Raw genomic sequence first — 18,358 nt, 5'->3', positions numbered from 1 at the left:
TCTTGTAGAGAACAGAGAGAACAGTAAATATGACACAGACTTTTGCTAGAGCTGGCAATTGAAGTTGTTATGAATTCTGCTCACTTAATGTTTGCTGGGAAAGGTCTAACGCTGGTATTGAATTATTACATTTGACCCTAAATGTCATTTCATTTGCAACTGCTTCTTCCAATCATACTGTCTAACATATTCAGAAATTGTAGGCTGTCCACCCAAGTTAGCACTGTCATAATTATATTTTTCTCCTCCTGTAAACGTGTATAACTCATAACTTAGTAAATGCAGGATTAATTGTATCTTAAAAGAAATATGTGTTAGCAGACTGTTGCCCTTTTTTTTTTTTTTTTTTTTTTTTTTTTTTTTAAATTAAAGTTTTCCACTAGATTACATCTTGCTATTATTGCTAAAAATTCTCAGTGGAATTTATGGGCACAAGTTAGATGGAACACGATCATCTCAATCAGTCAATAAGGGAAGACTGACCAATGTCATCTAGCTGGGCACTTTATTCTGCAATATCCTTATATCCAAATAAGGAGAGAGAAGAATTTGAAGGAATTTGAAGGATGGACTATTTGCTGGATAAGGAATTGGCTGGATGGACACACCCAGAGAGATGTGGTCAATGACTCTAAGTCCAGGTGGAAGTCATGATGAGTGTGTCCCTCAAGGGTCTGTCTTGGCAACAGTACTGTTTAGTATCTTTATCAATGACATAGACAGTGGGATCAAGTGAACCCTCAGCAAGTTTGCAGATGACACCAAGCTGAATTGTACAGTCAACACAGAAGAAGGAAGGGATGCTATCCAAAGGGACCTGGACAAGCTTGAGTAGTGGGATCACGTGAACCTCAGGAGGTTCAGCAAGTCCAAGTGCAAGGTTGGTGCAATCCCAGACAGGAGGACAGGCTGGGAGAAGAACTCATTGAGTGCAGCCCTGCGGAGAGAGAGGTTTGGGGATTCTGGCGGATGAAAAGTCAATATGAGCCAGCAGTGAGTGCTTGCAGTCCAGAAGTCCAACTGCATCATGGGCTGCATCAACATACGGGTGGCCAGCCAGTTGAGGGAGGAGATTGTCCCCCTCTGCTCTTCCCTTGTGAGGCCCCACCTGGAGTCTTGCACCCAGGTCTGAGGTCCCCAGCACAAGAAAGATGTGGTGCTATTAGTGGGCCCAGGGGAGGGCTAGGAAGATGATTTGAGGGCTGGAGCATCTCTTCTTTGAAGACAGGCTGAGAGAGCTGGAGTTGTTCATGGTTGAGAGTTGTTCATGGCTGAGAGAGCCATCCCCAGTCTGGGAAGGCCTTACTGCAGCCTTTCACTACCTAAAGGGGTCTTACAAAGAAGATGGAGAAGACTGACCTTTTACATGGGCAGAGAGTTACAGAACAAGGGGGAATGGTTTTAAACTAAAACAGAGGAGAACTTTTGATTATATATTAGGAGGAAATTCTTCACTCAGAGGGTGCTGAGGCACTGGAATAGGTTGCCCAGAGAAGTTGTGGATGCCCCACCCAAGGCCAGATAGAACGAGAACTTGGGCAATGTCCAGATAGAATGAGGACCTTCCATGGATCTGGGTGATCTTTAAGGTCCCTTCTGCTGAGCTGTTCTATGATTCTATGATCTTTAGGGAATTCAGTGCATTTCATTAATCATGCTTGCAATAATTATAACTAAAACAAACAAGACTTGTCTTTTTTTTTTTTTTTCTCATCTGCGTCTCTAGGAGTTGTGTATGTTGTGCAACTGGAGTCAGTTATATTATTTGCATAACAAAGCCTGAACTCTGCATTCACTGCTAAAAAGGGAAAGGTATCATACATTTTGAGTCAGATGACAGAGAAAAAAAAGAACGATAGTGATAAGAATAAGTTTGATGTGAACAAAAACACAGTCTTAAATTATAAAACATTGTTCTGTTTAGATTTTAAATTTTGAAAAGTTTTACAAAGTGTAATGGGAAATGTGAGTTTAAAGCTCACTTTTAATGTTAATTTTTAACTCATTTTAATGTCAACAATTCTATCCTCTTGGCTTTCTAAAAACAAAACAAAACAGAACAAAACAAATCCAACAGTGTTATATTGATGCAGTAGGAGGGAAATAAGTCCCTTTCAAGTGAATTCATTTAACTGTTCTGGTGGTCAAAATTTTATAATAAAATGCAAAATGCTGGAACAAAAGGTTTAATTGATAGTAGTTTTCACTGAAGGAACAAGGAGTTTTGCATTCTACACCTGAAAAAAATATCCTTAAAAACTGTCATTTTTAAATGGAATGTGGTATCTCATTTTAATTCTATGAATAATTTTGTTTATGAAAGTGGGAGAGAAAAGGAGAAAGGACTAATTTTAGACTAATAATTTGTAATTTGCTCTGTTTTGTTTTGTTTTGCCTTTTTTCAAGCCTGGACTCCCTGGATTTCCTCTTTCCACTATATTGTGGATATAATTAAAATTGTAGGAAGTTTCCTGTACTGCTGAAAGGATATAGGTGTTTAGTTGCTATGAAAAAAAAATGTCAAAAAAAAAAAAATTAATTAAATTTAAAATTTTAATTTTAAAAAAAATAACTTGCACAGTTAAATTCTTTGGTCCTATTTGAAGATTCTACTAATTGTCATTATAGCTCATCATGAGCAGAATTTACATAAATAAAGGATTTCCAATCAAAACATGGGAGTGGGAAAGGCCATGTAATACAAGTTTTTCTGAAGTCAGGAGCAAGCAATGTGTAACATGGAAGGGAAGGTTCCAAAGAAAATTCAACTGTTTCTTTTCCATGTAAACATTATTCTTTTGATGACTTCCTTGTAATATTTTTCTGCTGGCTACAAGGACTACAAGGACAGTAAGTGTACATCCATGGCACTGCTGGTGAAGTTGAGTATATATGAGTAAATATAATGGCCTTACTTAATAGGATATTTTAGTAAGGCAGTTCATGTATGGAGTAGAACACATAATGAAGAGCCCCAAAATGCTGCTGCAGTTTATGATTTTGTCCTGTATTGTGTGTCCTTGAAGACTGCTTTCTGCTCACTTCTACCCTTTGTTTCTAGGTTAGTCAACAGCAATTCTGATAGCTGACAGACTCTTTTGTAACCACTTTTATGTTCTTGGATAAAAACATTGAAAGAAAAAGCATTCTTATGATTTTTAATGGGATTACAGTTAGCCATAATGTGTTGGGGGAAATAGTAAAGAATGATAGAATTATTATAATTCATAATGTGTTTTTTTTTTTAATTATTTTTCTGTAGTCTCTGCCTAAATGCTGAGATATGCTCAGATTTTCAAGTAGACGAGGTTGAAACTGTGATGCCCTTTTCCCAAGATTAACACAATTTATATTTTTGTTGATGGCACTTTCTTGTTGAAATGTTAAGTATGATTTCAAAGTTAAGTATGATTTCAAAATGTGATAATTCTTCACTTAAACAGTGCACAAATAAAATTCCTTGCTGCCTCAATAAGTATTGAAAAAATATTATTTCAAAACCCATCTGGCCATATTTTTATTTTATTTTATTTTATTTTATTTTATTTTATTTTATTTTATTTTATTTTATTTATTTATTTTTTTTGGTGCATTTTGCAAGACTTTCTTATATGGAAGACTACAAAACTCCCAATGATTTAGTCCTTGAAATATTCAGTAATAATTACAGAAGGTGAAACAAACAAACAAACAAACAAACAAAACCCACAAATCCTCTAAATAATTCATAAAAAGAGGTTTGAAATTGATATATTTTTATGTCAGAGATTCGAGGTGGTGAGGGTTACATAAAAGTTTTGTCATTTGTTTTACCTTATAACATTTTATAACATTAGCACAAAAATAATGGCAAAATTATACACTTCAAAAACTGTTAATCAATCTGAGGGATGAAAATCTTCCATCTTTGAACTTTATTTTGAGAAGATGCTTATTTTATACCTTGTGTTTTGCTTTTAAATGTAGTAATGATTAGAATGTTTAGAAAAGGACAGAGAATGTTAAACCAATATTACTCTTTTTTATGATTCAGTATAAGCTTTTTTATGATTCAGTCATCCAATATTTTTGTATTAACTTTTCCTATAAAGTTCCAGATTTTTAACTAAGTGTTCCCAAATTTTTATTATTCACTTATGATGCAAATTATGTTCCTCTATAAGCAGGAAAAGAGAAGACATCAGTAATGCAAAGTAAGAAAATTATTTGTTGCCTGTGTTACCCAAATTTAAAGTTAAGTGTTTAATATATCAAGGGTACATGAAAGTTGTACTAAAACATTTAGAGAGTTAAAAGGAAGCTATTAAGAACATGACCTGATTTGATCAGCACTATCCATAAAATGCTGGAATACAATCTCTCAATCTGTCTTTTGCTCTCCAGAGAGCAGATGAACCAGGGTACTTCTATCCTAATTCCCTTCCTTTCCCCAGTTACTCACAGGAATAACAAACTTCATGGATGCTGATCAACATGTGGAGACAGCAGAGAAGCTGCCAAAAATATCTTTCAGCATGGTCTTCTATTTCTTAGCTGCTTCAAGTAGGTGGAGATAGAAGGCTTTATATTGGCATGCTGAGCAGTAAGTGGGAATTTCTGTACTCTTAAATGATGTTATAAAGACAGAAGAAATATATATCCTCTCAGTTACATCAATCAGGCTGTCTTTACTTTCAGTAGTTCCAGTTATATATAATGGGAGGGATCAGATGACAATTTTGGGAATTCAAACACACTATCACTAGGTACTTTCCAAAAATGACTTTCCATAAAAAGCATGTTGAGGAGGAGGAGAGCTTCTAGCTGGCTTCATTCATATAAAATGTGTAATACCTTCTACACTTTTATTCCTGAGAGTGTTTTTTTTTTTTTTTTTTTTTTTTCACTTGCTACATGAATTTTCATTATAGATGAAATATTTTAATAATAAAATTCTGTCCCTTTTAAGAACTCACTGTACAACAAGACCAGTGTCAAAGATAAAGGAGAAGACATAGCAAAAAGTTCTTATGGTAGGGAATAAAGAGATAGCTTATTGTTATCAGGATTAAGGGACAAGACAAACCACTTTTCTATCTTTATAATGCACATCACTCACTTGAGTTTCCCCTTAGGGCAAAAAGCAGATGTCAAAATAATTATTGCAAAAAAGCCGTGAGGAAGAGAAGTGAAAATAGAAAGAGTAGATTTTGAGAATCGTAGATGATAGCTTTCTTTTTCTTTTTAATAATCTTGTTCTCTTCACTTATCCTAAGTGAAGACAGCCATCCCATGGCAGTGATTCAAAGAAAAATAAATGACAAATCTTCTTATTGGTAGTGTCTTATGCCATTTTAATCTCGTTTCTATAATTGCTTTTATTTATTTTTCATATGGAGAGAATGAGACTATTTCTTCATCCATGAAATTCCCTTTATGCTTTTACTCTAGCAATGGATATCTAAAGTACAATTTTTTTGGATTCTGTATTGATTTTTTTTCAAACTCTCCTAAGTCCCACTTATCAAAATATTAAATTTGTTATATAGCATTTTGACAGTTTTCTCCCCATAGTTAGTTTACAGTAACTTTGCTGTTTCTTCTCTGTAGAACTATCAGAAAGCATTGGAGTTAGTGTAAGAGCAACAGTGCTCAAAGCATTATTACAGATTCCCTGTGGTGAACTGAGACAGTGAATCAATCCCATGTGTTCAGTGCTGGGTTCTGTGATGTATATTTCTATTTTGCAAGATACCATCTCCTGGAGTCTAGAAACAGAACTTAGAGACAAGGATCAGTGACGACCCTGAAGAGCAGTGCCACTGTCCAGTGGCTGCTGCAAAGTCCTAATACATTTGGGGATATCTTGGCTGTACTATTGTATTATTATATCACAGAATCACAGAATCATCTAGGTTGGAGGAGACCTCCATGACCACCTAGTCCAACCTCTGACCTAACACTAACAAGTCCTTCACTAAACTATGTCACTAAGCTCTAAGTCTAAAGATCTTTTAAAGACCTCCAGGGATGGTAACTCAACCACTTCCCTGGGTAGCCTATTCCAATGCCTAACAACCCTTTCAGTAAAGAAGTTTTTCCTAATATCCAACCTAAACCTCCTGTGGCACAACTTTAGCCCATTCCCCCTCATCCTGTCACCAGGCACGTGGGAGAACAGGCCAACCCCCACCTTGCTACAGCCTCCTATATTGTTTTATGTTGCTCTGGAACATAGATCCTCAAATCCTTGGTTGACACAGGAGATATTGTAAATTGATACAACATACCATGTCATGCAGAAGGAAAGAGAAATCTACATGCAATTAATCATATCTGTGTATCAACAGGAGTGGAAATGAGATATAAAGATGCATGCTGAAAAAAAATGGAAAAAGAGGGAACTATGTTGTTCTGAGCTTTGTGATGACTTACCCAACTGGTCATGAATATGACATAAAAAAATAAATCAGTTTGTAAATAATTCTGGGATTAGATCTTCAACTACTATAGTTTCATATAAACCTATGGTGGATGTTGTTCAGTAGATCTTCATGATTTTTAAACCTGGATGCAAACCAGTTCATCTGCCCAATCCCTGGAAGTGTTCAAGACCAGGTTGCATGGGGCTTTGAGCAAGCTGGTCTGGTGGGAAGTGTCCCTGCCCATAGCAGGGAGGTTGGAAGTGGGTGATCTTTACCGTACCTTCCAACCCAAACCATCCTGTGATTCTATGATCTCTCTGTCAGATAAATCCCTACAGAGGTATGATGCCTTACAAGGACCAAAGGGCTGCTGGTGGGAACCAGTTCTGTGCTTTCATCACTGGAGCTGTCTTTACCATAATTTTATGTCCTCACAGTTCTGGTTCTTTTTTTTCTAAGTGCAGATATTAATTAAGAACTTTGGGGTTCCTGTCTAGAATGATATTGTCAAAAATGACCAAGTGAAAAAATCTTGTATATTTATTAAGTATCTATAGAAAAACATATTTTTTAAAGACTTTTAAAGCTTATTGACTCAGTATAGCAAGGTAGTAGTAGAAATTGCAATTTGAGTAATTCAGTATACTTTATATACGACAGGATGGGATTACAGAAGAAAAGTGTAAACAAACCTAAGGTAAAATCTAGGTTACTATCCCTGATACCAGCTCTTTATTGCAGCCTCTTACTATGCAAATTTCACTGTTTAATTGAAGTGTAAATTAATATACATCATCTCTGAATTTGGCCTGCTGTTTTCATTCATTTTGCATGACCCCTGCATTCTGAAGGAGGTCTTAATTAAAGCACTATAGTAGATAGTCTGGCAGCAAATAATGTTATTAGCTGGTGTAACAAGAACGGAACATAAATGCAAGTCATGCGTCCAAGTGAGCATCTCTAGCTTTAAGATTGAGCTCCATTATTCATCTACTCTTCGCTTCAAGCAGAGATGCACTCTTACCGTGCTAGTACTTTAATGCCAGATGAGCAGTGTTATACAATTTGGTATACCCTTATAGGCTGCACTGGCATTCCAAAGTCCACTTGTTATCTGCTGAAGTCTAAGAAAAAAAAAAAAAAAGAAAAAGAAAAAATAATTGCACCACCCTCTCTCTTTTATTTCTCTTCCTTCCTTCCTTCCTTCCTTCCTTCCTTCCTTCCTTCCTTCCTTCCTTCCTTCCTTCCTTCCTTCCTTCCTTCCTTCCTTCCTTCCTTCCTTCTTTCTCTCTCTCTCTCTCTCTCTCTTTCTCTCTCTCTCTCTTTCTCAGTAATAAATACATGGTTTGGGAAGTACTTTTTTTTTTTTTTCCAAGTAAGTGTTCTTTTTTTTAATCTGTTCCAGTAGACGTAGGGTGTGTTGGAAGTTGTCTGTTTCTGAGATGTGGATGATATTTGCTAGATAAAGGGGTCCTCAAAATATTTTGTAATAGAATGTGTGAATGTTCTGAAGTCTCCCGCTGATTTTCAAAGTGGGAAATTTGCAAAGAGGTAAAGAACAGAGGAAAAGTAACATGTCTATTTTATGATGATACTTAGGAAAGAGGGTTGTAGGATAAAATCGGCAGCATAACATTTATGGCTCGCAGAGTACCTACCATGGATTCCTCTTTACAATGAAAATGACTTGCTCTTCTCCAGTATAGTACTTCTAGATTCAAATACCTTTCTTTTTATTCTTGCCAGTAAGAAAGACAGTGCAAGACAAAACAAATTCTGATGTTTAAATGGATCTGCAAGATGCAGGCAGAATTATTTATATATGATGTGTTTATATAGTTATTTATATACAAGTACATTATTATTACTGAGTAAGGATCAGAGAGCTGACTATCAAAGGTTATACTTTGGTCTGCTTCAGACCATCTAATCAAGAGAGGATGTAAATGAAGCCTTTTGCAGATAGCTGAAGGAAACCTCAAGATTGTTGTCCTTGCTACACAGAGGCAAATTCAGTCACCTTGATACCTTCTGGATGATCAGGAGAACTCAATGCAAATAATCCAAATCTCTGGCATAATTGGAAGAAAATCTCATGACAAAAGTGGGCCAGCATGGGGGTCATGTCGTCATCAGGCTGTTTTCTGTCACCTTTGAAAGACTGGTGACTGGGGGAGGGTCCATGATGATTGAAGAAAGGTAAAACCAAAGGCAATTATAGGTCAGTCAGCTTAATCTCTATCTCTGGGAAAGTGAGAGCAAATCCTCCTGGAAGATATTTCCAGCTACATAAAGGATAAAATGTTGTCTATAAACACCGAACATGGAGATTTACCAAGGGCAGATAATGCTTGACTAACCCGATTTCCTTCTGTGACAAGGTGACCATCTGTATATATAAGAGGAGAGGAGAGAATGTTGTATACCTTGTCTGTAGCAAAACCTTTAACACAGTCTCCTGGATTATCCTTGTAGTCAAATTGGCAAGATGTGGACTGGCTAGGTGGATGGATGGAAATGAAGGAATGGTGATCTGCAGAACAAAGTCCCTCTGGTAGGTGATTACTAATGGTAACCAACCCTCACAGGAGTTGATATGAGAGACAGTAATTGTTCAACTCTTTGTTAACTTAGATAATGGGACAAAGTGCACTACTGACAAGTTTGTGGATAATAGGAAATGGGGAGTAGAAGGCGATACACTGGAAGGTGAGACTACTATTGGAAAGGACCTGGACAGGGTTGTAAAGATGGGCTGACAAAAATTTCAGCAAGACAAATGGAAAATCCTATATGTGGGAGGATTTCCGTCATAAGAGTTAATACGATGGCTAAGAATGGATAGCGCACAAAAGACACAAATCTGTAAAAAGCTGGACTTCATTCCTTTCACTTCTTGAGAGGAATTTATTTTTCTGATGGCTGCAAGCATTAACCACATGATAGTTCTCCCTTATTCTCTCAGTCAGTGCCTCTGAAATGCCACCTTCTCTGAACACATCAAAATTTTCCTCTTGCATGTGAAATGTTCTTCCTTGTTATTGTTCTCTTCATTTTAATCCTTGCTCCAGCAGACAAAGCTGACCTCTTTCATCTGTGAAAGACATCTGTGAAAGAACTTGAAGGCCAGGTCTTTCTTCTTTCTGACATCCATATTCTGCACATACTCTCTTCAGTATCCCAATCTTGCCTAAGTGTTCTTGGCCTGTATTTTCCCATTTTGGATTGGTGGGATTCTCGTGCTGTTTCCAAAATACTCAGCGATTGTTAGAGTGTCTTCTGACATAGATGGCATTTTTTGTTCAGGCACCCCTGTTTCTTAAAATTTTTGAACTTGACTTCTTGTTTAGCCTAGCAGGAAGCATAATTTAAAAAAAAAGGAAAAAAAAAAAGCATAATGTGTTTACCTTATGGCCATTCAATATAAAAATCTTAGCTTTGGAATTATTATTCAGAAAAAGAGTATATGAGAAATAATATTTTTGACATGTTATGGTGTGTAAGTTTAGGTTAAACTTTCACAGTGATGTGTATCAGTAGATGATGAATATACCCTAGAAGAATTTCCCATATATTAATAAGATGTAATAGGTCACAGACCTAAGTTATCAGGCTAATTTATGCTGTTTACAATTGAAAGATTGGGGTTGGTATTCAAAAAGTTCATGCAAAGCTTTGCATAAGTGGATACGGCAAGTGCTACACTTGGCAGCAGGCTGGCAATGTTGGAACATTTCCCTGTAGTGGATTGCTGTAATTACCATAATTGCCATTACCTAATCAAAGAATGGACTGACACTCATTTGTGCTAGACTTCCTTTGAATCTTTTGTCTAGTCTGTCTCTTTCATTTGATTGTATGGTGGGCTGAATATAGACCTGCAACACATCAACACCTTTGATGGATAGTGTGTGTTTGCGGAGTCTAGAAAAGCAATGTATTGTTCTGAATGCTAGATGGAAGAATCGCATACACTTAAGTAGAAAGTCCTGATAGTCAGAAGTTTGCAATAACATTTCTTTAGTTTCTGTTGAAAGATGCCTAACAAACATCAAATATGCTTGTTTTGATATACCAATATCATTCGTAAAGAGGTAGAACATAAGATTTTTTTTTTTTTTCTAGTCACAGAAGACAAGAACCAATTAAAATTAATAATAATTTTAAAAGTAGATTAGATTTTTTGCTGCTCCAAGGTGTCATCCTATTTTGGTTCACTTCAAAAATTATCTTTATCCTGAAGTCAGGATTTATCAATGTCCTGAGTACTTGCAGAAATATGGGAATGATTCACACTGCAGACAAAGTTATTCATTAGAACGTGCAAGGGCAGTTGTCTGATGGAATATTTATGCAATGCATACGAGGCAAGAGAGAAATGCAGGTTCATCTTTCATCTTTGGAAATATAGCAGGTGTGCAAAACAAAAGTACCTGTAAGTATCATCTCTCTGATTACTTTTATATATCAAGTATTTGTGGTTTGATCACAGTAACAGGAGACCTTCCAAACGAATCTCTGCTGGAAAAACAAGAAGCAGCTGAGGTGTGTGTACATGTTTATATGTGAGAGCTGATTAAATTTCACAGCTTGTTGATCAGAAAAATATCTGGTAGAAAGTCATGAAGTTGTTTATTGCCACAAAAATTGAAATGAAGGCCAGTATTGTTGAAAAATTTTGCTAACATCCTCATAATAAATGTATGTATATTGAAACATTACTGAATGAGTCAGCTTACATTTGCAAATGCAGAGCTGACTGGTGTATGCACAACAAAGCATTTTTTATTTTTTTTTTAACCTGTAGAGCTGCATACTGTAAGGGGAAAAAAAAGTCAAGACATCATGTTAAATATATGTTAGTTATTGTAAACACAGTAGAATATTCTGGGTGAGGTTCATATTTCGAATTTAGCTAGTTATCCACTTTGAAATATTTCAGCCTTTGTTTTCAGTGGAATGACAGTACCTTCAGATGCAAAGCAATCTTTCCATTAATTTTATATTTCTGTGTCACTAAAAGATGAATGTTCATAATTCCTACTTTTCTCTACTGTCCTTAATGAGAGTGACTCTCAGGCTAATCTTCAGATGCCTTCATCTGGGTTCTAGGAATTTCACCAGTTTATGAAATTGTTTACCCCAACTGTAATGTTGTATTACACTGCAAATAATATTAATAGATGTCTGTGTGGGCTGGAGAGAAGAACCTCTGCTGCTGATAGCCGGATATGAGTCCTTGTTCTGAATTGTAGTTTATGGATTGTTTCAAGCTGCCTTAGCAGTGACATCCAGACTAGAAAATTAAACAGCGCTATGGATCCTCCCCAGGCACTGCAGCTTGTTTGCCTGTAATGTCAAATTGTTAGAACAATCACTGGTCTACTTCTGCCCTGTGCCAGCTAGTATTCTTTCCAAACAATTCCTGCTTATAGTACAGGAATTAGCGTGGGCTAGTGACTGGTCCCAGCAGGCAGCCTGGATGAGACCACCTTCAAGGAAGACAGCTCAGTAGTATGGATGCCAGTTCTTGTGTGCCAGATGGCCCCAGTGCCAGGGAACAGTCCCAATACCATTTAACTGACTAGTAAAGAGACATCTATCAAACACTGTGCTGTTGTTATAACAGTGAAGACTGACCTTCTTTCTGCACTGTGGTTGGTACGTGTGTAGCCCACAGGAAAAAATGAAAGAAAGAGGAGTCTCCAGTGCACTTTGCCAAAGGCCTGCTGCCTATTGTGAAGCCGCTACCTGCTCTCAGACTTTTCCAAGACAGCAGATTATGTAAAATAAATGGATCAGTGCTGTCCCCAAATTGATTTTGTATAGTGAAACAGAAAATAAATAGATTCCCAGGTTGACTGAGTAGTTAGATTTCTTCCTTCTTTTGTGCTTATATAAAAAATCACTTAAAAATACCGTAAAGACCCTGAAAATTCAAGTGGAAGCAGTCTTTTTAACTGAAAATGGTTAAGAATCAAAAAGGTTTGGGGTTTTGGTGAATACTGGTGAATTTTGGGGGGGAATTTTGGTGAATACACTTTGGTTTCCAGAAGCTATGTTTTGGAAAGGAAGCCTGCAATGCATGGTGTGATTTTAGAAGCCCAAATTTCCATGATAGAAAAATGAAACCTCCCTTCATCTATACACTTTTCTTAGCTGGGTTTAGACTAGACCAGATTCCAGCCTGAATAATGCTTACTTACTTGTCTGTCTTATAGTTTCCTGTTTGAGGTGTTTGTGATTTCTCTTCAAGTATTCTGCTATGTAATGTTTATGGTTGCAGAATGAGTTATTCCACTCCCACAGTAAATGTGTATCAGTAAAGCACATTTAAAGTATATAGATACAAAGATTGAAAAATTCTTTCAATTCTGTAAGGGATAAAGACATTAAAAAGCTAAGCAATCTATTTTTTTGTGATAGACAAAAATAATCTAACATGTTTTATCAATAGTTATATTCTGGTTTAGCTAAATTCTAGTAAAGTGCTATTTACTAGCTTTGAATGAAGCACTGATGGATATAATAGAGATGCAGGTATTTGTAAGAGTCAAAAAACTACAAGGGAAATCTATGAAGTTAGTGAATATCATTTTCAAAGTACGTAGACTTTCCTATCAGGAAGAAAAATCCAACTTGTTTAGTAAAGTACTTTTAAGAAATTAAGATGTTTAGTAAGTGATCTTGATATTTTAATTGACTTTTTCTTTTGCTACTTTTTGAGGCTGCTGTAATAGTGCAAAGGAGCACAGTGATCAATTATATTATTTACGAGGAAAAAAAAAAATTAAAAAAAAAAACAAAAAACAACACAAAGAATGGACTAACTTGCAAGAGCATGTAACATTTGATTAATTTATTATTTTTACTAAAGAAATTACAAAGAAAATGTTTATGAGTTGCTGTCTAGTAAGAACTGTCTTTTAAAATATTTTCTTTAGAAAAGCAGTTCTCTAGTGTTTCAAATGTCTATCAAACACCGGTTGGTGAAACTTGGCAACATTTTGTATACAGACAGTGCTTTTGAAGTATTTTGTACTCCGTGATTGTACAAACAGTTGTAACCTTGCTTTCAGTAGAAAACGGAAACAACAGCATAAGCTGCACAAAGAGAGTGGGAGATGAGAAAGTGCTTCCTTACTTTTAAGAGATCTGCGTATTATGAGAACCAAGTACAGACTGGACTAAATATTTTAACTGGAAGCAAGGAGCCTGAGAAGAAGTGAGATTGAAGGAAGTATTCTGATGTCTCACTGAGAGTTTTTACAGTTATCAGAGGAAAGTAGGAAGTATAATTAGCAACTAGGAAAATACATTCTGAAGTCTTTGTTGGATGTAAGTTTAAGTATCTATATGAAACCTTGGGAAATAGCTCTGTGGTAAAAATGTTTTCTGCAGTTTATGGTTAGAGGAATTGGTGCAAAGTTCAGTGCTGGTTCAACATCAAGAAACGTCAGGCTGAAAGCCAGTCTTCATGCTAAGAAAATCTTAACAAAATTTTCTTCCAAGTCAAAATCTTTGTCCCAGAAGGTGTGAATCTTTCTGTGATACTGTTTCTCACAGGCGAACTAGAAATTGCTGTAATATATTATCTCATTTTTCTTTCCTGAATGTCATTATTGAATTTCTTTTACAGGAACTGCTGCAGTTTTTCTAAGTAATAGGTCCATTGGTTCAAATGTTCTGCCCTTTCATTGCCATCTTAATTTGTCCGGTGTTCAAGATACTTTAAGCAGACAGCTTTGTCAGTTCTGTTAGGAGCATTACTTTATGGCACACTTGAAGTCTGATATTTGTCTTTGTCTGTGTTCTTTTTAGTTTGTCATACAGATCACACTTCAGAGAACCAATAAAGCAAGACATGACCCAAAAAAAACCCTAAAAAAACCCTTAATTAAATCATAAATTCTATGAAATTTACTGGAATTTCAGCTTTCCAGTTCTAAAATTGAAAGCTTTGTGTTGGGTAAAACAAAATGAAACAGCTATCTGACTATTATAGAGGCTTTCAGAAAGATATATATTAAATCCAGGAAATTGCTGCCACAAAAATATTAATAATACCTGAATCTGCTAACTCTGTGACATGGAGCCAGAGAAGGGCAGCCAAATGAGTTGCTAAACATTAATGGTTTTATTTTGTTTCATTTTATTTTATTTTACTTATTTATTAACTGGGTAATGGACATGGATTTAAAACCCAAGTATCTGATCCTAATTTACTATTTTCTGATAACACTACATGAACACCCTTTATTTCTCATTTTGTAATGTAATAAAATAAGCATATAGTTTAATTATAAAAATAATGCTCATTATAAATCAGTCCTTGCTCAAATATCTGCTTCAGAAGGACAACATTTTACTCAATGAATGTTTTAGGAAATGTGCACAGAACTGAACATCAACCTCTGTAAGTCTAATACATTCCTTTTCTCTGCCAGTTTACTCATGAATTTTTTGAATGCATCTTCTGCCTCTTTTGGGCAGGCCAACTTTGGAAATATATAAACACACATGCTTTTCTCCTCGTTGTGAAAGGTGATCATTTTGCCAGTGCAGTGTATGTGTATCAGACTGTGGAACATACATACAAAAAAAAACAAAAAAACCTTCTTTCTAAACAGGTCATGAAGCTGCCTTGTTCCTAGAAGGGACTTGTGCCCAAACACATTAGACACAATGTCTACTGGATGTTAAAGGGAAACCTGGAACATTCCTATTTCTTAAATTACCATTGGACTCTAGAATATAGTACATGAAAGTGGAAACCTTACCATAGGGACCAACTTACAAACAGTGCTACTTATTAGTGCTGCCAGTAGATGGCATTCTTTATATTAACTAAATAACCAATAGTTTGAAACCTGTTTGTTGGTGTTTTGGGGGGGATGGGTGTGGGAGTAAGGTTGACAGACATTCCCTCTTTAAAGTATCAGAATTTTCACAGAAATCCTGCCTATATATTTTGAAATGGTTCCTCAAATTTCATTATTTCAGTTCAACAAATTATTTATTTATTTATTTATTTATTGTCCAAAATGAAACAGTCATTTCAGATTCATGTAAGTATGTAATTCATATGATGTGGTAATTTTTCTTTTTGTTTGTGTGAGAAAAACATGATTTTTTATTTTTAGAATAATAAAAACAATATGTAACAGGGAACTGAAAGTTTAATTTTGCTGCTTTCATTCAATAAAATTACTGTAAAAGTTTTTTTTTTTTTGGGGGGGGGGGGGGGGGCTATTACTTACTGTCCACAGAACCTACAGGCTGTTAGGCTGTAGCAGATTTGTCATATGCCTGGGGAATAACCTAGCAACCTGAGTCCAGGTGTAACTTATAGATCACTAATCTTCCTTCCTTCCTTCCTTCCTTCTTTCCTTCCTTCCTTCTTTTTTTTTTTTTTTTTTTTTTTCCCTTTTGAAAACTTAACCCAAAACTCAAGGAGATGTTTGTTGACAAGAGAATGTTTTTGATCTCTTTCAGTGGATAATAAAATGAGAGGGCTGCTCACAAAGTAAGATACTTTGACGGAAGCTAACCTGAAGATTTTTAGAGCATTAGTAATATTAGAATCCATGACCTTTGCAATGATAAATGAGATACTGACGTGTAAAAGACATTTCAATAAATGTTGCATTACAAAATATATCACATATTTGACTGCATAATCCAGATATTGATCCTTGTGGCTGTTGTGTGTGCTGAATGTTTATATCATAGGCACAGCCAGAAGGTAGGAAGTGGACACACCTAAAGGCTTGTGCACTACAAGTCTAATGTCTAGGATACAGGAGTAATGTACACTTGGTTAAACTTGGAATCATATGCAAACGGAGTCCATCACTTTGTGCTTTTACACCATTGTTTACCCAGATGTGAACTTGAAGCGAGTGTGGGCAGCAGCAGATCAGATTCTAGGCAAATGAGCCTCCTCTGGTTCTCTTCTGATTCAAAATCCTGTAGTATCCACTCTAGTTGGATATCAAATAGTGATGCTGAATATATGTCTACATATATGTCTACAAAGTAAGTGATTCATATTGGGAATATCTTCATTTCTAAAGTTTGAATGGCAGTGATTTTTCAGTCCCTAATAGTGTAGAGTAGCGTCAAACTGAAGAACTAGGTGGAAAGATCCTCTGTCCCAGTAAGTCAACTGGGCTTAGACTTACTGCATAGGCTTAGACTGTGTAATACTGAAGAAACAAAATAATTAAAATTTTACTTTGCTGCACATTTTTCTTACTGGACAAAATCTTATATTACCCCTGAGGTCATCAAAAGTCCTGCATGCAGTAAGCTGGTCACAGCGTCACTGGAAAGGAATTAGATACGGTGGTGATTCTTGTCATGATGCTGTAGTTGAGCATCAAGTTGAGAGTCAAGGAAAAACACAAGTCTTTTAATTATGTTTATGATTATGGGCAAAATATCCGTAGAAGGGTTGTTCAGGTCACACGTAATGCTCTGCTACTCAGCGATTATTCCATTTACCTAATCTATGTTGGAAATGTCCTTCACAAAGGCTACTTAGTTACTGAAGATGCTGGCACATGAACTTGTCCCAAATATTGCCCTACTACATGAAGAACTGTGTTAATTTTTTGGAGCTTAAGAAGTCAGAAATTTATCCTTCACTGCACAGGGGTTCAGATTTTGATGCAGATTATGCACTGGAACACATTTGAAGAGCAGTTAGAAGTGTCTCTCACCTTTTGAAACTTCATATAAGATTTAAGTTAACAGTGAAAAGAATTAATATAAACAGAAATATCACAAACATGCAGACTTATGATTTTATGTATGTAGTGGCATACTTGAGTTCTGTTTGCTGCAGATATATCAGATTAAACTACATGGACTTCAATGTTTGTTGTGATTAGCAAACTTGATTTGGTTATCTTTAATCCTTGCCTTTATCAAAAAGCAAAGGCTACAAATCTGTGTTTTATCATTATTGAAATGATAATTAATTTGAGCTGGCATGCAAATGTTATAAATTCTGGATCTTTTCATTCAAGCTTTTACCTCTACTTACATTTTTTTTGGGCTTGTACCCAAATGAGTAATAGTTCTGTTTTATTAATTTCAGAATGTTTTAATACTTAAAAGCTGTTGCATAAGCAAGAAATATGCTGATCTTTTTTCACTCTTCTGGATGTACAAAGAATTAGGTGGTTAGTCTGAACAGCCTGCACTTTATTTTGTGTTAGGTAGATTTTATTTCATATCACAGATTCAGTGATATTTATTGATACCTCTTTGTGACCTTATTACCGATCCATTTTCAATTTGAATGTGATGCACCATTGATTACCATATGATATAGATATTTGCAATAAGTAATCAACTCAGAGGCATCTTGATCTTAAGTTGTAAATTCTTAAGATTAAAGTTTATTTTCTTTATAGCAAACAGTTATAAAACTTCGCATGATGGGTTTCGGTAAGCTAGAGTTAGAAATGATGCTGAAATGCAAGCAGAACCTCAAACCTTAGCTAATGGTAAATAACATCTATATTAAATCTGAGGCTCTTTTTGATGTGAATGATAATTCACAGTGACTGATCTTATAGATCATGCTTACTGCTATGGCATTGTATATTGACTGTCATTTTGTGATATGGCAAGTACAGATGCGTTTCTGAAGAGCTTTTTCTGAGGTGGTATATGTTCTTTTTCAACGGGAGTGACTCATTTAATCACAAACTAAAGATTGTGACATTTTCAAGTATATTGTGTCTTATCCACGTGGATTATTGTATACTCTTCAGTGTTATATGTTGACTGAATTCAGACAGCAAGGTAATGTAATCTTGTCTAGATTCATTTAAAAGGATTGTGGAGCAGTAGTTTCTTTAGATAATAGAGTGTGATAATGATTTGGTCTACTTAAAAACTTGTAAAAAGGAAACAGAGGGGTGACTATTTCACAACTCTTT

General features: G+C 35.6%; 1 protein-coding gene across 4 annotated transcripts in view; it reads left to right on the top strand.

Moving 5' to 3' along the window:
- ITGBL1 (integrin subunit beta like 1) overlaps positions 1-18,358 on the top strand; it is a 145,569-nt gene that overhangs the window by 76,630 nt on the left and 50,581 nt on the right. The window lies entirely within an intron of this gene.

Source organism: Anas platyrhynchos, chromosome 1, assembly GCF_047663525.1.
Source record: "Anas platyrhynchos isolate ZD024472 breed Pekin duck chromosome 1, IASCAAS_PekinDuck_T2T, whole genome shotgun sequence".
Taxonomy (NCBI): domain Eukaryota; kingdom Metazoa; phylum Chordata; class Aves; order Anseriformes; family Anatidae; genus Anas; species Anas platyrhynchos.
The sequence above is the reverse complement of the archived record's forward strand: the minus strand, read 5'-3'. Positions and strand labels throughout refer to the sequence as shown.